The sequence below is a fragment of the Oncorhynchus masou genome, unplaced genomic scaffold (genome assembly GCF_036934945.1).
Source record: "Oncorhynchus masou masou isolate Uvic2021 unplaced genomic scaffold, UVic_Omas_1.1 unplaced_scaffold_6241, whole genome shotgun sequence".
Lineage (NCBI taxonomy): Eukaryota > Metazoa > Chordata > Actinopteri > Salmoniformes > Salmonidae > Oncorhynchus > Oncorhynchus masou.
This window is the reverse complement of record NW_027012673.1, coordinates 1-18,623: the sequence shown is the minus strand read 5'-3', so window position 1 is coordinate 18,623 and position 18,623 is coordinate 1. Positions and strand designations below refer to the sequence as shown.

Here is an 18,623-nt window from a genome sequence, read left to right as displayed (position 1 = left end):
CCCCCGACCTGCTGGGAGCTCTGTCTGTCCCTCACCACTTCCCCCCGACCTGCTGGGAGCTCTGTCTGTCCTCACCACTTCCCCCCGACCTGTTGGGAGCTCTGTCTGTCCCTCACCACTCCCCCTGACCTGCTGGGAGCTCTGTCTGTCCCTCACCACTTCCTCCCCTGACCTGCTGGGAGCTCTGTCTGTCCCTCACCACTTCCTCCCCCTGACCTGCTGGGAGCTCTGTCTGTCCCTCACCACTTCCCTCCCCCTGACCTGCTGGGAGCTCTGTCTGTCCCTCACCACTTCCCTCCCCTGACCTGCTGGGAGCTCTGTCTGTCCCTCACCACTTCCTCCCCCTGACCTGCTGGGAGCTCTGTCTGTCCCTCACCACTTCCTCCCCCTGACCTGCTGGGAGCTCTGTCTGTCCCTCACCACTTCCCCCTGACCTGCTGGGAGCTCTGTCTGTCCCTCACCACTTCCCCCTGACTGGGTGCATTTCTCACTGTCTGGTGGGGAGCTGAGAGCTACTGATTGCTAATCGAACTCCTGGCCTACTGATTGAGTATCAATAATTAGCGTACTGATTTAGTGAATCAGTGTTTGTAAACCCTTTGTGGGACCGGGGCCTGTTGTGACGGACTGGGCCAGAGGCCTCGTGGGACCGGGGCCTGTGTTAGTGACGGACTGGGCCAGAGGCCTCGTGGGGCCGAGGCCTTTTGAAACCGGGCCTCGATCATCCATCTGACCAGTGGTGCTCTGACACTTACAGGTCCAACTGATACCAGCGGAGACGCAACGATGGTGAAACTGGCCCAGATCAACGGACAAGAGGTCAATGTGTGACACTTTTTTCATACGATCAAGTGTTGACATCTCTAACGCATTTACTACTGACATGATTTGAGTGATGAAGGAAACCGGTTACAAACGCATCCGAATAATGTGAATCTCTTCGTGTCTTTTCCCTTCTTAGGTGCTGACCTCTAAGAGCAGGAAGGGAGGTTTTCAGGACAGTCCTCTGACTGTCAGAAGTCGAGGTAATGAACGAGTTGACTGGGACTTGACAGGGCCTTCATTCACACCCCTTGACTTCGTTAGTCTGAAATTAAAATGGATAAAATACAGGTTTTATGTCAGTGTACCCCATAATGTCGGCGTAATTATGTTTTGAGGTTTTGTTGTTGAAATTCATAAAATAAATGAATTGCTTAAGTGACTTGGGTCAATAACTATTCAATCCTTTTTGTTATGGCCTAAATAAGTTCAGGAGCAAAAATATTCTCGCACTATGTGCGATTATAGTGTTTTTAACATTCAATAAATAAATAATCACAACCTCTGTACCCCGCTCATACAATTCTGTAAGTTCCCTCGGTTAAACAGTACATTTCAAACACAGATTCAACCACAAAGACCAGGAAGGTTTTCCAATGCAAAAAAGGGCACCTTTTGGTAGATGGGTATAAAATAAAAAGCAGACATTGAATAGCCTTTGAGCAAAGTGAAAGGTGAAGTTATTCATTACACTTTGGAAGGTGCATCAATACACCCAGTCACTACAAAGATACAGGCGTCCTTCCTAACTCAGTTGCCGAAGAGGAAGGAAACTGCTCAGGGATTTCACCATGAGGCCAATGGTGACTTTAAAACAGTTAACAGTTAGTTACAGGTTAATGGCTGTGAAAGGAGAACTGAGGATGGATCAACATGGTTGTTACTCCACAATACTAACTTACAGTAAATGACTTTGAACAAAAACAACTTACAGTAAATGACTTTGAACAACAACAACTTACAGTAAATGACGGAGTGAAGAGAAGGAAGTCTGAATAGAATAATCTAAAACAAACAAACAAACAACAAAAATGTGACGACAAATAATGAATTTATTGTCCTGAATACAAAGTTTTATGTTTGGGACACATCAGACTTCCGCTCTCCATATGTTCAAGCATAGAGGGGCTGCATCATGTTATGGGTATGCTTGTCATCAGCAAGGGCTTTTATTTTTTATATTTTATAATAAGAAACAGAATGGCGCTAAGCACAGGCAAAATCCGAGAGGAAAACTGATCGTCTGCTTCCACCAGACCCTGGGAACAATGTTCCACATGACAAAAACCTGAGGCCAAATGTAGACTGGAGTTGCACCTTTCCAAGACGGAATGTTCCGGACTAGCTTAAGGTTTTTGACTTAAATCAAATATATGGCAAGACTTAAATGATTGTCGAGCAATGATCAACAACCAGCTTGAATTTAAACTAATGTACATATATATATATATATAGTGAAATCCAAGTGTGTAAATCTCTTAGACTCACAGCTGGATTCGCTGCCAAAGGTGACTCTAACATGAACTGACTCAGAGGTGTGAATACTTACGGAAATTAGATTTCTGCATTACATTTACAAACATTTCTAAAAACACTTTGGCCTTACGGTGTGTGTGTGTGTGTGTGTATCTATTTTGTCCATTTTGAATTCAGGCTGTAACACAACACAATGTGGAATAAGTCCAGGAGTATGACTACTTTGACTGAAGGTTTTCTTTGCAGTTTCCTGGCAGTTCCCGGATGTTACTCTACGGAAACTCAGTTACACTCTCACTTCCTCTTCTCTTTCTCACTTCCTGTTTCCCCTCTGTGTAGAACATGATCTGCTTGTTTTGAAAACCCAGAAAAGGAGAGCAGAGTTCTTTAATCAGGAAGGTAACAGTTAATGTCTGTCGCCAGGCTTTGTTGTTGGCTGGGGCTTGTGTTGGTTTATATTCAATTAGTCATTAAGCCATTTATGCATTTGCTTTGTAGATTAAATCAACTCGGACGATTGCTTGTTTGTCCTCGAATCTGCTGCTCATATATATTTAACACAAATATAAACGCAATGATTTTACTGATGTTAGTTCATATAAGGAAATCAAATGAATTAGGCCCCAATCGATGGATTTCACATGACTGGGAATACAGAGATGGTTTTGTTGGTCATAGACCTCATCGATAGCTGGAGACAGGACCTGTCCCTGGTGACCCGGTCTGTCCCTGGTGACCCGGTCTGTCCCTGGTGACCCAGTCTGTCCCTGGTGACCCGGTCTGTCCCTGGTGACCCGGCCTGTCCCTGGTTTGACCCGGTCTGTCCCTGTAGCTGGCTGCTGGTAGTGTCATAATGCAGTTCTTTCCCCTCAGCCTCACTAGGAGTCAGCGCTATGGTCTACCTGTGTGGTGAGTGTGTGTGTGTGTGTTCAGACTCACTAGGAGTCAGCTCTATGGTCTACCTGTGTGGTGAGTGTGTGTGTGTGTGTAGTGCTCTGAGGTTGACGCAACAACACTCCAGTATCTGGACCATCTTCCAAGCAGCTCTGTGATTCATTGACTCCTACCTAGTCAGTGTGTGAATGTCAGCTGATTGGAGCTCTGGTTTGAGATCATTCAGAAGGCTCTATTGGGTCCTTGGTTTGCAGTGCTCTCTGATTCACCCAGAAGGCTCTATTGGGTCCTTGGTTTGCAGTGCTCTCTGATTCACCCAGAAGGCTCTATTGGGTCCTTGGTTTGCAGTGCTCTCTAATTCAGAAGGCTCTATTGGGTGCTTGGTTTGCAGTGCTCTCTGATTCACCCAGAAGGCTCTATTGGGTCCTTGGTTTGCAGTGCTCTCTAATTCAGAAGGCTCTATTGGGTCCTTGGTTTGCAGTGCTCTCTAATTCAGAAGGCTCTATTGGGTCCTTGGTTTGCAGTGTTCTCTGATTCACCCAGAAGGCTCTATTGGGTGCTTGGTTTGCAGTGCTCTCTGATTCACCCAGAAGGCTCTATTGGGTGCTTGGTTTGCAGTGCTCTCTGATTCACCCAGAAGGCTCTATTGGGTGCTTGGTTTGCAGTGCTCTCTGATTCAGAAGGCTCTATTGGGTCCTTGGTTTGCAGTGATCTGATTAAATCATAAATTGAAGGATGATAAATGTGGTGATATAAGTGAGCCCGATTTGGGGAAACATTTATTCTCACATTTACATTTAAGTCATTTAGCAGACGCTCTTATCCAGAGCGACTTACAAATTGGCTGATTGTTTACACTCTTTCCCCCCTCTCTCTGTTAGGAGGATCGGCGTCGCGATATCTGATGTAAGTCATAGGAACAAGATGGGGGAACACTGGCTCTTAAGGTTGTGTTGTGACTGAGTTTTGGGGGGTGGGTGTGTGTGTGAAGGGTAATATTCTGGGATGTCCTCCAGCTCCAGGTGCCGTCCCTCAGCACCTCCCCTCCAGTTGGTCCTGGGACCCTGAGGAAGAGAGGAGGAGGCAGGAGAAGTGGCAGGAGGAGCAGGAGCGCCTCCTACAGGTCAGGAAGACATACATGCCCACTTAGCCTGGAACCACACTGAGCAAATGCCCACTTAGCCTGGGAACCACACTGAGCAAATGCCCACTTAGCCTGGGAACCACACTGAGCAAATGCCCACTTAGCCTGGGAACCACACTGAGCAAATGCCCACTTAGCCTGGGAACCACACTGAGCAAATGCCCACTTAGCCTGGGAACCACACTGAGCAAATGCCCACTTAGCCTGGGAACCACACTGAGCAAATGCCCACTTAGCCTGGGAACCACACTGAGCAAATGCCCACTTAGCCTGGGAACCACACTGAGCAAATGCCCACTTAGCCTGGGAACCACACTGAGCAAATGCCCACTTAGCCTGGGAACCACACTGAGCAAATGCCCACTTAGCCTGGGAACCACACTGAGCAAATGCCCACTTAGCCTGGGAACCACACTGAGCAAATGCCCACTTAGCCTGGGAACCACACTGAGCAAATGCCCACTTAGCCTGGGAACCACACTGAGCAAATGCCCACTTAGCCTGGGAACCACACTGAGCAAATGCCCACTTAGCCTGGGAACCACACTGAGCAAATGCTGACTTCAATGTGGAACTGCTAATGCCTCATGCCTTGTGTGATGTTGTGCAGGAGAAGTACCGTCAGGACCAGGAGAGGCTGGATACTGAGTGGCAGCAGGCCCAGGAGGAGGCAGGGGTGGAGGGATACAGGCAGGCTGAGGTGACCCCTGATCCTCTACCACCCAGATGCATCGTGGGATATGTAGTCCCTTGTGTCAAATCATCCACACCGAACATGGAGAGCTCAGGAGAGATGACCAATGGGATCGCTGGCCTTGCCAGTCCTCAGCCAGCCTTGAGCCAGCCCATGCCCCCTGTTGCCCATGTGGCATCCAATCAAAAGAAGGAAGTTGTTTTTGACGGGAAAGAAGGGAGGAGCCTCTCCCTCAAGAAGGGAGGAACCTGGAAGAGGAGACTGAAGTGGCAGAAGGAGATAATTGGTGAGGAAGACCACACCTTGGTTATTATTTAGTTCTGGTGATGTTTAAAGGTGTCCCTCTGCCCAGTGGCACTACGGCCCTGTTCAAGAGAATCAAATCCTTGATGCATTGTGGGTTAATTGTGACTGACTTATCTACAAATAATGACTATTTTAAGGTGATTTGTGGACTAGTCAGTCACAACCTTGCTGGCTGCTGTCTAGAAATTGACTCTGCTGTGATTGTCCTCTCGCCTTCTCGCCCTGCCCTCTGCCCTCTCGCCCTGCCCTCTCGCCCTGCCCTCTCGCTCCAGGTCTGGGGACTCCTATGGTTTCACCCAGCTATCTATAGCTGACAGGTCAGTCAGTACTAGAGACTCCTATGGTTTCACCCAGCTGGGGGCTTGGGACTGCACCTTTGTGATAACAAACTGCTGTAAATGAATCGTGTGATATTTGTATGACTAGTTGTGCTCAGTGTTTGTATGTGTGAGTACTGCAGGGTGTGGTCTTGTATAACCTGACAGAGGTGTATGTGTGAGTACTGCAGGGTGTGGTCTTGTCTAACCTGACAGAGGTGTGTGTGAGTACTGCAGGGTGTGGTCTTGTATAACCTGACAGAGGTGTGTGTGTGTGTGAGTACTGCAGGGTGTGGTCTTGTATAACCTGACAGAGGTGTGTGTGTGAGTACTGCAGGGTGTGGTCTTGTATAACCTGACAGACTTGTGTTTGTTGATTAGGATGAAATCCAAGTCCTCCCCATCGTTGGCGGGTTTCCACAGACAGGAGGTGAAAGGTCAGACTCTGCTGTTGACTGTCCCTCTGTTTAATGAGTGGCTCCCCATTCCAAACCCAGCCTTGATGTTGATGCACTTCACACCATGTTGGTCAAATCTAACCAGTCCTCATTTAGCTGAGGCCCAGGGAGACAGGGGCGGGGTGGGTAATGACTCTAACCAGTCCTCTCATTTAGCTGAGGCCCAGGGAGACAGGGTGGGTAATGACTTCTAACCAGTCCTCTCATTTAGCTGAGGCCCAGGGAGACAGGGGTGGGGTGGGTAATGACTCTAACCGGTCCTCTCATTTAGCCGAGGCCCAGGGAGACAGGGGTGGGTAATGACTCTAACCAGTCCTCTCATTTAGCTGAGGCCCAGGGAGACAGGGTGGGTAATGACTAACCAGTCCTCTCATTTAGCTGAGGCCCAGGGAGACAGGGGTGGGTAATGACTCTAACCAGTCCTCTCATTTAGCTGAGGCCCAGGGAGACAGGGGTGGGGTGGGTAATGACTCTAACCGGTCCTCTCATTTAGCCGAGGCCCAGGGTAATGACTCCTCACCTTTCTGTATTGTGATAGAGGGGTTTGTTTTCACCTATTGGTCGTTGGAATAATATCGTTACCTCATTGGACAATGCTCAAATGACTGTCCTTGTTATTGGTCTTTCTGTACGAACTATGATTGGTTATACCGTGGTGACTCTGCTCTCTGGTTGGTTATTAGGCGCTGCTAGGGAGGTGGCGAGGAGGAAGCCTCCTCAGAGCATGTCGTTAGTGGAGGCTGAGAGGCAACAGATCCTGGAGGAGATGAGGAAGAGGACCGCTCTGCTGACCGACAGCAGCTGGATACGACAACGCTCCACCTCGGACAACAAACAGCCAACTAACCGGCGAGGGCCGTTGAGGAGGTAGGAGGGGGTGTCAACCCATTAACCGGCGAGGGCCAATGAGGAGGTAGGAGGGGGGTTGTCAACCCACTAACCGGCGAGGGCCAATGAGGAGGTAGGAGGGGGGGTGTCAACCCATTAACCGGCGAGGGCCAATGAGGAGGTAGGAGGGGGGTTGTCAACCCATTAACCGGCGAGGGCCTATGAGGAGGTAGGAGGGGGGTGTCAACCCATTAACCGGCGAGGGCCAATGAGGAGGTAGGGGGGGGTTGTCTACCCATTAACCGGCGAGGGCCAATGAGGAGGTAGGAGGGGGGGTGTCAACCCATTAACCGGCGAGGGCCAATGAGGAGGTAGGAGGGGGGTGTCAACCCATTAACCGGCGAGGGCCAATGAGGAGGTAGGAGGGGGTTGTCAACCCATTAACTGGCGAGGGCCAATGAGGAGGTAGGAGGGGGGAGTGTCAACCCATTAACTGGCGAGGGCCTATGAGGAGGGGGGGGTGTCAACCCATTAACTGGCGAGTGCCAATGAGGAGGTAGGAGGGGGGGTTGTCTACCCATTAACTGGCGAGGGCCAATGAGGAGGTAGGAGGGGGGTTGTCTACTCCATTAACCGGCGAGGGCCAATGAGGAGGGGGGTTGTCCACCCATTAACTGGCGAGGGCCTATGAGGAGGTAGGAGGGGGGGTGTCAATCCATTAACCGGCGAGGGCCTATGAGGAGGGGGGTTGTCTACCCATTAACCGGCGAGGGCCTATGAGGAGGTAGGAGGGGTGTGCCATTTGGACCGTACTCTCTACGTGACCTGTTATCTGACCTCTCCATCTGTCCTCTCGGCAGGTACGACTCTCTGGACAACCTTCCCTCTTCCACCACCCTGCTCTCTAACCCCCAACGCCCCCACTCCTCCCTGGGTTTCTCCGCCCGTACCGCCCCCTCCTCCCGGCACAGCGTGGGTGTGGCCCTGGGGGTTACACCATCGGGACCCAGAAACACAGCCCTACCTGGCCCCGCCCCTTCAGCACATCTTCCCCCCCGCCCAACACCGGAGAGGAACCCGCCACCGGCGAATCACGACCCGTCTCACAGCAGCACCACCGGTAATGGACCAATCAGGACTTGTGTTGTATGTTTAAAATGTACAGTACTTTTTGAAAGCATTCAGAGCCCTTGGCTTTGTTACATTACAGCCTTGTTCAAAAATGGATTTAATTGTTTTTTTTCTACACAATCTACACACAATACCCCATAATGACATCACAATACCCCATAATGACATCACAATACCCCATAATGACATCACAATACCCCATAATAACAAACATTTTTTTCACGTTTATTAAAGATTACACATTTATTTAAGTATTCAGACCCTTTAATCAGTACTTTGTTGAAGGCATCTTTGGCAGCGACTACAGCCTCGAGTCTACTTGGGTATGATGATGAGAGCTGTCCCGAAGCCACTGCTGTGTTGTCTTGGCTGTGTGAACTTTCACTCGAGTCAGAGGTCCTGAGCACTTTGCTCCGTTCATCTTTCCCTTCGATCCAGACTAGTCTCTCAGTCCCTGCCGTTGAAAAACATCCCCTAAGCATGATGCTTAGATAGCTGACTAGTGATGTCACTATGGGGTCTTGTGATGTCACTATGGGGTCTTGTGATGTCACTGGGGTCTTGTGATGTCACTATGGGGTCTTGTGATGTCACTATGGGGTCTTGTGATGTCACTATGGGGTCTTGTGACGTCACTATGGGGTCTTGTGATGTCACTGGGGTCTTGTGATGTCACTGGGGTCTTGTGATGTCACTATGGGTTCTTGTGATGTCACTATGGGGTCTTGTGATGTCACTGGGGTCTTGTGATGTCACTATGGGTTCTTGTGATGTCACTATGGGGTCTTGTGATGTCACTATGGGGTCTTGTGATGTCACTATGGGGTCTTGTGATGTCACTATGGGGTCTTGTGTTTAGATTGAGGAAGGAATCATGTTGGCAGGCTGTAATGTAACAAAATGTGGATGAAGTCAAGGGGTGTGAACACTTTCCAAATCCACCATCTGAGTTTCAGTGCTGTAGTCTCCTCATACAGTCTGCTCCCAGAGAGGAGAATGAGAGCATTCATAACGCGGATGAAGGCATGATTAACAGTCTCTGGAACAGAGAACGGGCTTCATACACATACAATAAGTCATCATAATACATTAGACACAAGGGACTTTGTGAAAATAAAAACCCAATTTCTGTTTTATCTTCCTGGTGAACTTGAAACTCATCGTCCAGCCGTATACCAAGGCATTTGTAGGAGGACACCTTTTCAACGGCTGTTCCCCCAGACCTTGAGGATCAGTCTGGTCCCTCTCATCCTGTTTGTTTCTTCCTGTGTGTTCCTGTTCCCTCTCTCCCTCCAGAGTGCTGACTTCTCGTCAGGTGTGTTCAGTGTGTGTGTGTCCTATGGGCAGAGGGGCTGCCATGGTCATTGAGACCCTGAACCTCTGCTTCCACCTGGCCTGTTTTCAGGTGAGAGTCTGGTCTGATCCTCCATTCACCTGGTTGGAGGAGAGGTCCTCTACACAACTTGTCAGCACACTCGATCACCCTTCACAGCATGAGCTTAATGAGCACTGTAGCAGACTGACTGGCTTCACCTGGGCTCTGTAGCAGGCTGACTGGCTTCACCTGGGCTCTGTAGGTAGCAGACTGACTGACTGGCTTCACCTGGGCTCTGTAGCAGGCTGACTGACTGGCTGGCTTCACCTGGGCTCTGTAGCAGGCTGACTGACTGGCTGGCTTCACCTGGGCTCTGTAGCAGGCTGACTGACTGGCTGGCTTCACCTGGGCTCTGTAGCAGGCTGGCTGACTGGCTGGCTTCACCTGGGCTCTGTAGCAGGCTGGCTGACTGGCTGGCTTCACCTGGGCTCTGTAGCTGACTGACTGGCTTCACCTGGGCTCTGTAGCAGGCTGACTGACTGACTGGCTTCACCTGGGCTCTAGCAGACTGACTGACTTCACCTGGGCTCTGTAGCAGGCTGGCTGGCTGACTGGCTTCACCTGGGCTCTGTAGCAGGCTGACTGACTGACTGGCTTCACCTGGGCTCTGTAGCAGGCTGGCTGACTGACTGGCTTCACCTGGGCTCTGTAGCAGGCTGGCTGACTGACTGGCTTCACCTGGGCTCTGTAGCAGGCTGGCTGACTGACTGGCTTCACCTGGGCTCTGTAGCAGGCTGGCTGACTGACTGGCTTCACCTGGGCTCTGTAGCAGGCTGGCTGACTGACTGGCTTCACCTGGGCTCTGTAGCAGGCTGGCTGACTGACTGGCTTCACCTGGGCTCTGTAGCAGGCTGGCTGACTGACTGGCTTCACCTGGGCTCTGTAGCAGGCTGACTGACTGACTGGCTTCACCTGGGCTCTGTAGCAGGCTGACTGACTGACTGGCTTCACCTGGGCTCTGTAGCTGACTGACTGGCTTCACCTGGGCTCTGTAGCTGACTGACTGGCTTCACCTGGGCTCTGTAGCTGACTGACTGGCTTCACCTGGGCTCTGTAGCTGACTGACTGGCTTCACCTGGGCTCTGTAGCTGACTGACTGGCTTCACCTGGGCTCTGTAGCTGACTGACTGGCTTCACCTGGGCTCTGTAGCTGACTGGCTTCACCTGGGCTCTGTAGCTGACTGACTGGCTTCACCTGGGCTCTGTAGCAGGCTGACTGACTGACTGGCTTCACCTGGGCTCTAGCAGACTGACTGACTTCACCTGGGCTCTGTAGCAGGCTGGCTGGCTGACTGGCTTCACCTGGGCTCTGTAGCAGGCTGACTGACTGACTGGCTTCACCTGGGCTCTGTAGCAGGCTGACTGACTGACTGGCTTCACCTGGGCTCTGTAGCAGGCTGACTGACTGACTGGCTTCACCTGGGCTCTGTAGCAGGCTGACTGACTGACTGGCTTCACCTGGGCTCTGTAGCAGGCTGACTGACTGACTGGCTTCACCTGGGCTCTGTAGCAGGCTGACTGACTGACTGGCTTCACCTGGGCTCTGTAGCAGGCTGACTGACTGACTGGCTTCACCTGGGCTCTGTAGCAGGCTGACTGACTGACTGGCTTCACCTGGGCTCTGTAGCAGGCTGACTGACTGACTGGCTTCACCTGGGCTCTGTAGCAGGCTGACTGACTGACTGGCTTCACCTGGGCTCTGTAGCAGGCTGACTGACTGACTGGCTTCACCTGGGCTCTGTAGCAGGCTGACTGACTGACTGGCTTCACCTGGGCTCTGTAGCAGGCTGACTGACTGACTGGCTTCACCTGGGCTGTAGCAGGCTGACTGACTGACTGGCTTCACCTGGGCTCTAGCAGGCTGACTGACTGACTGGCTTCACCTGGGCTCTAGCAGGCTGACTGACTGACTGGCTTCACCTGGGCTCTAGCAGGCTGACTGACTGACTGGCTTCACCTGGGCTCTAGCAGGCTGACTGACTGGCTTCACCTGGGCTCTAGCAGGCTGACTGACTGGCTTCACCTGGGCTCTAGCAGGCTGACTGACTGGCTTCACCTGGGCTCTGTGGCTGACTGAATGGCTTCACCTGGGCTCTGCAGCTGACTGGCTTCACCTGGGCTCTGTAGCAGCCTGACTGACTGACTGGCTTCACCTGGGCTCTGTAGCAGGCTGACTGACTGACTGGCTTCACCTGGGCTCTAGCAGGCTGACTGACTGACTGGCTTCACCTGGGCTCTGTAGCAGGCTGACTGACTGACTGGCTTCACCTGGGCTCTGTAGCAGGCTGACTGACTGACTGGCTTCACCTGGGCTCTGTAGCAGGCTGACTGACTGACTGGCTTCACCTGGGCTCTGTAGCAGGCTGACTGACTGGCTTCACCTGGGCTCTAGCAGGCTGACTGACTGGCTTCACCTGGGCTCTAGCAGGCTGACTGACTGGCTTCACCTGGGCTCTAGCAGGCTGACTGACTGGCTTCACCTGGGCTCTAGCAGGCTGACTGACTGGCTTCACCTGGGCTCTAGCAGGCTGACTGACTGGCTTCACCTGGGCTCTAGCAGGCTGACTGACTGGCTTCACCTGGGCTCTAGCAGGCTGACTGACTGGCTTCACCGGGGCTCTGTGGCTGACTGACTGGCTTCACCTGGGCTCTGTAGCAGGCTGACTGGCTTCACCTGGGCTCTGTAGCAGCCTGACTGACTGACTGGCTTCACCTGGGCTCTGTAGCAGGCTGACTGACTGGCTTCACCTGGGCTCTAGCAGGCTGACTGACTGACTGGCTTCACCTGGGCTCTAGCAGGCTGACTGACTGACTGGCTTCACCTGGGCTCTAGCAGGCTGACTGACTGACTGGCTTCACCTGGGCTCTAGCAGGCTGACTGACTGACTGGCTTCACCTGGGCTCTAGCAGGCTGACTGACTGACTGGCTTCACCTGGGCTCTAGCAGGCTGACTGACTGACTGGCTTCACCTGGGCTCTAGCAGGCTGACTGACTGACTGGCTTCACCTGGGCTCTAGCAGGCTGACTGACTGACTGGCTTCACCTGGGCTCTAGCAGGCTGACTGACTGACTGGCTTCACCTGGGCTCTAGCAGGCTGACTGACTGGCTTCACCTGGGCTCTAGCAGGCTGACCTGACTGGCTTCACCTGGGCTCTAGCAGGCTGACTGACTGGCTTCACCTGGGCTCTAGCAGGCTGACTGACTGGCTTCACCTGGGCTCTGTAGCAGCTGACTGACTGGCTTCACCTGGGCTCTAGCAGGCTGACTGACTGGCTTCACCTGGGCTCTAGCAGGCTGACTGACTGGCTTCACCTGGGCTCTAGCAGGCTGACTGACTGGCTTCACCTGGGCTCTAGCAGGCTGACTGACTGGCTTCACCTGGGCTCTAGCAGGCTGACTGACTGGCTTCACCTGGGCTCTAGCAGGCTGACTGACTGGCTTCACCTGGGCTCTAGCAGGCTGACTGACTGGCTTCACCTGGGCTCTAGCAGGCTGACTGACTGGCTTCACCTGGGCTCTAGCAGGCTGACTGACTGGCTTCACCTGGGCTCTGTAGCAGGCTGGCTGACTGACTGGCTTCACCTGGGCTCTGTAGCTGACTGACTGGCTTCACCTGGGCTCTGTAGCTGACTGACTGGCTTCACCTGGGCTCTGTAGCTGACTGACTGGCTTCACCTGGGCTCTGTAGCTGACTGACTGGCTTCACCTGGGCTCTAGCAGGCTGACTGACTGACTGGCTTCACCTGGGCTCTAGCAGGCTGACTGACTGACTGGCTTCACCTGGGCTCTAGCAGGCTGACTGACTGACTGGCTTCACCTGGGCTCTAGCAGGCTGACTGACTGACTGGCTTCACCTGGGCTCTGTAGCAGGCTGGCTGACTGACTGACTTCACCTGGGCTCTGTAGCAGGCTGGCTGACTGACTTCACCTGGGCTCTGTAGCAGGCTGGCTGACTGACTGGCTTCACCTGGGCTCTGTAGCAGGCTGACTGACTGACTGGCTTCACCTGGGCTCTGTAGCAGGCTGACTGACTGACTGGCTTCACCTGGGCTCTGTAGCAGGCTGACTGACTGACTGGCTTCACCTGGGCTCTGTAGCAGGCAGACTGACTGACTGGCTTCACCTGGGCTCTGTGGCTGACTGACTGGCTTCACCTGGGCTCTGTGGCTGACTGACTGGCTTCACCTGGGCTCTGTGGCTGACTGACTGGCTTCACCTGGGCTCTAGCAGGCTGACTGACTGGCTTCACCTGGGCTCTAGCAGGCTGACTGACTGGCTTCACCTGGGCTCTAGCAGGCTGACTGACTGGCTTCACCTGGGCTCTGTAGCAGGCTGGCTGACTGACTGGCTTCACCTGGGCTCTGTAGCTGACTGACTGGCTTCACCTGGGCTCTGTAGCTGACTGACTGGCTTCACCTGGGCTCTGTAGCTGACTGACTGGCTTCACCTGGGCTCTAGCAGGCTGACTGACTGACTGGCTTCACCTGGGCTCTAGCAGGCTGACTGACTGACTGGCTTCACCTGGGCTCTAGCAGGCTGGCTGACTGACTGGCTTCACCTGGGCTCTGTAGCAGGCTGACTGACTGACTGGCTTCACCTGGGCTCTGTAGCAGGCTGACTGACTGACTGGCTTCACCTGGGCTCTGTAGCAGGCTGACTGACTGACTGGCTTCACCTGGGCTCTGTAGCAGGCAGACTGACTGACTGGCTTCACCTGGGCTCTGTGGCTGACTGACTGGCTTCACCTGGGCTCTGTGGCTGACTGACTGGCTTCACCTGGGCTCTGTGGCTGACTGACTGGCTTCACCTGGGCTCTGTGGCTGACTGACTGGCTTCACCTGGGCTCTGTGGCTGACTGACTGGCTTCACCTGGGCTCTGTAGCAGGCTGACTGGCTTCACCTGGGCTCTGTAGCAGGCTGACTGACTGACTGGCTTCACCTGGGCTCTAGCAGGCTGACTGACTGACTGGCTTCACCTGGGCTCTAGCAGGCTGACTGACTGACTGGCTTCACCTGGGCTCTAGCAGGCTGACTGACTGACTGGCTTCACCTGGGCTCTAGCAGGCTGACTGACTGACTGGCTTCACCTGGGCTCTAGCAGGCTGACTGACTGACTGGCTTCACCTGGGCTCTAGCAGGCTGACTGACTGACTGGCTTCACCTGGGCTCTGTAGCAGACTGACTGACTGGCTTCACCTGGGCTCTGTAGCAGGCTGGCTGACTGACTGGCTTCACCTGGGCTCTGTAGCAGGCTGGCTGACTGACTGGCTTCACCTGGGCTCTGTAGCAGGCTGGCTGACTGACTGGCTTCACCTGGGCTCTGTAGCAGGCTGGCTGACTGACTGGCTTCACCTGGGCTCTGTAGCTGGCTGGCTGACTGGCTGGCTTCACCCGGGCTCTGTAGCAGGCTGGCTGACTGGCTGGCTTCACCCGGGCACTGTAGCAGGCTGGCTGACTGACTGGCTTCACCCGGGCACTGTAGCAGGCTGGCTGACTGACTGGCTTCACCCGGGCACTGTAGCAGGCTGGCTGACTGACTGGCTTCACCTGGGCTCTGTAGCAGACTGGCTTCACCTGGGCTCTGTAGCAGGCTGACTGACTGGCTTCACCTGGGCTCTGTTGTAAGTCGTCTGGATAAGAGCGTCGCTAAATGACTTAAATGTAAATGTGAATGTAGCAGGCTGACTGACTGGCTTCACCTGGGCTCTGTAGCAGACTGGCTTCACCTGGGCTCTGTAGCAGGCTGACTGGCTGGCTTCACCTGGGCTCTGTAGCAGGCTGACTGACTGGCTTCACCTGGGCTCTGTAGCAGGCTGACTGACTGGCTTCCCCACATGGTGGAGAGTTAGCATTACCAGCCCTACCACCATATGCTAACTCTTGCCACGGTGGTAGGGCTGGTAATGCTAACTCTCTCTCCCCACACGGTGGTAGGGCTGGTAATGCTAACTCTCTCTCCCCACACGGTGGTAGGGCTGGTAATGCTAACTCTCTCTCCCCACACGGTGGTAGGGCTGGTAATGCTAACTCTCTCTCCCCACACGCTGGTAATGCTAACTCTCTCTCCCCACGCGCTGGTAATGCTAACTCTCTCTCTCCCCACGCGGTGGTAGGGCTGGTAATGCTAACTCTCTCTCTCCCCACGCGGTGGTAGGGCTGGTAATGCTAACTCTCTCTCTCCCCACGCGGCGATAGGGCTGGTAATGCTAACTCTCTCTCTCTCCCCACGCGGCGGTAGGGCTGGTAATGCTAACTCTCTCTCTCCACGCGGTGGTAGGGCTGGTAATGCTAACTCTCTCCCCACGTGGTGGTAGGGCTGGTAATGCTAACTCTCTCCCCACGTGGTGGTAGGGCTGGTAATGCTAACTCTCTCCCCACATGGTGGTATGGCTGGTTATGCTAACTCTCTCTCTCTCCCACACGGTGGTAGGGGCGGGTAATGCTACTCTCTCTCTCTCTCCCCACACTGTGGTAGGGCGGGTAATGCTAACTCTCTCTCTCTCTCTCCCCACACGGTGGTAGGGGCGGGTAATGCTAACTCTCTCTCTCCCCACACGGTGGTAGGGGCGGGTAATGCTAACTCCTCTCTCTCTCTCCCACACGGTGGTAGGGCGGGTAATGCTAACTCTCTCTCTCTCTCTCTCCCCACACGGCGGTAGGGCTGGTAATGCTAACTCTCTCTCTCCCTCTCTCCCCACACGGCGGTAGGGCTGGTAATGCTAACTCTCTCTCTCCCCACACGGCGGTAGGGCTGGTAATGCTAACTCTCTCTCTCCACACGGTGGTAGGGCTGGTAATGCTAACTCTCTCTCTCCCTCTCTCCCCACACGGCGGTAGGGCTGGTAATGCTAACTCTCTCTCTCCCCACACGGTGGTAGGGCTGGTAATGCTAACTCTCTCTCTCTCTCTCCCCACACGGCGGTAGGGCTGGTAATGCTAACTCTCTCTCCCCACACGGTGGTAGGGCTGGTAATGCTAACTCTCTCTCTCCCCACACGGCGGTAGGGCTGGTAATGCTAACTCTCTCTCCCCACACGGTGGTAGGGCTGGTAATGCTAACTCTCTCCCTCCCCACACGGCGGTAGGGCTGGTAATGCTAACTCTCTCTCTCTCTCTCCCCACACGGTTGTAGGGCTGGTAATGCTAACTCTCTCTCCCCACACGGTGGTAGGGCTGGTAATGCTAACTCTCTCCCTCCCCACACGGCGGTAGGGCTGGTAATGCTAACTCTCGCCACGGTGGTAGGGCTGGTAATCACTGGTTGAATGACGCTAATCAGTGTTTTAGTTGATTCTCCTGATTTCAGTCCATCTTCTCCTCTCCCTCAGTGTGTGGACTGCAGGTGCCGACTTGGAGGGTCAGAGGTCAGAGCCCAGATCAGAATCCGTAACGGAAAGCCTTACTGTGACCCCTGCTACATCAGACTCAAGTGTAAGTCATTCATAAAGGAGTCCGATAAGAATCCCCCCCCCCCCCCCATGTATCCAGGTCGTTCTACTGGTCCACCTGCTCTGTCGCCTCACCTTTTTAATGAGAACATACCTGACATGAACATGATGAACGTCTATTTAGGGAAGACATTTTGGAAGTTCTGTCCTGGTACTCTGTCATTAGATGATGTGTCATTACTACATCAGATGTTCTCTTATCAACCTTTCAGCACACCTTGCCACCTCCCTGTGACCAGAATGCATTGCAGCAGATTGAGGAAGAAGGCGACGACATCAACCGTAAACACGACGGTGGAGATCTCGACTGACGACCTACGTGTTGACCACGTATTTAGACCTGGTTGACCTTTCTTTCAGGGAACAATGTACCGATTTATACTATTGGATGTGACTCAAACGGCTTCCTATTCCCTTCATAGTGCACTACTACCCATAGGGCTCTGGTCAAAAGTAGTGCACTACTACCCATAGGGCTCTGGTCAAAACTAGTGCACTACTACCCATAGGGCTCTGGTCAAAAGTAGTGCACTACTACCCATAGGGTTCTGGTCAAAAGTAGTGCACTACTACCCATAGGGCTCTGGTCAAAAGTAGTGCACTATGTAGGGAATATGGGGCCGTTTGGGACATGTCTCTAAGAATCAGTTTTGGTGTTCTTCCTAGTTAATTAACTACATGTCCACATACCTTATGTCTCTGACTAAGAATCAGTTTTGGTGTTCTTACTAGTTCATTAACTACTGTACATGTCCGTAGCTTTTAATATGCAATCTGGCAACAACAATAGCTGGACACGTGTAGTTAAGAGCTGTAGGGAGTTTTAAATCACAGTTGTACTTGGGATTAGTGTTTTCTTGTTGATGAAGTAAATTGATAAATGAGGCTCTATTAAATGAATCTAATAAATGTGAGTGTTGTATTTGAGATACTTCTCTTTTGTTTTCTTTGTTGACAATCTCTACCTTTAAACAAAAAAAGTTAGATTTCTTTTTGTTTGAACTATGTTATTAAGATTTATTTTTGTATTTTCATTTTTTGAGATGTCTAAAATATTAGTAGCTCAAACAAGTGTTAGAAAAAGGATGTCACATGTTGATCGTCCCGTCACTGAAACTCTACGGTTGGTGGACTCTGGAAGCAGGGAGGCTTGTTGTGACTCACTGATGTATACAGGGGCCTCGTTTAAAAGGAATTTACCCTCTAAACTGTTTACTGTTTGTAAATAAAAAGGACCAGGTGTTGAGCATATAATCTGTGTATTCTAAATACGGACAGTGACTATCGGGGAGGCAGGTTGCCTAGTGGTTAGAGTGTAGAGGAGGCAGGTCGCCTAGTGGTTAGTGTAGAGGAGGCAGGTAGTCCAGTGGTTAGAGCGTTTGACTAGGAACCAAAAGGTTGCAAGATCGAATCCCTGCGCTGACAAGTGGAAACATCGGTCCTTCTGCCCCTGAACAAGGCAGTTAACCCACTGTTCCCCGGTAAGCTGTCATTGAAAATAAGGATTTGTTCTAAACTGACTTGCTGAGTTAAATAAAGGTAACATTGGATAGGGATGTCCCTTTAGGTTGTCATGGCTGTGTTTCACCACTAGATGGCAGTTTGTTATTAATTTTTACTTTACCTTAATTGAACTCTGCGTCAGTTAAGAACAAATTCTTAATTTCTATGACAGCCTACTGGGGAACATTGGGTTACCTTTCCTGTTCAGGGGCAGAAGGACCGGGT

At 52.5% G+C, this 18,623-nt stretch overlaps 2 long non-coding RNA genes across 2 annotated transcripts; both read left to right on the top strand.

Annotated features, from left to right (window-relative positions):
* Positions 1-754: 754 nt before the first annotated feature.
* LOC135536476 (uncharacterized) lies at positions 755-2,694 on the top strand. The gene is made up of 3 exons (XR_010455001.1): positions 755-819; positions 962-1,025; positions 2,638-2,694. It is a non-coding gene; the product is annotated as an uncharacterized LOC135536476 (long non-coding RNA).
* A 5,240-nt stretch (positions 2,695-7,934) lies between these two features.
* On the top strand, positions 7,935-17,160 carry LOC135536477 (uncharacterized). The gene is made up of 3 exons (XR_010455002.1): positions 7,935-8,059; positions 16,776-16,878; positions 17,108-17,160. It is a non-coding gene; the product is annotated as an uncharacterized LOC135536477 (long non-coding RNA).
* The last annotated feature ends 1,463 nt before the right edge of the window (positions 17,161-18,623 follow it).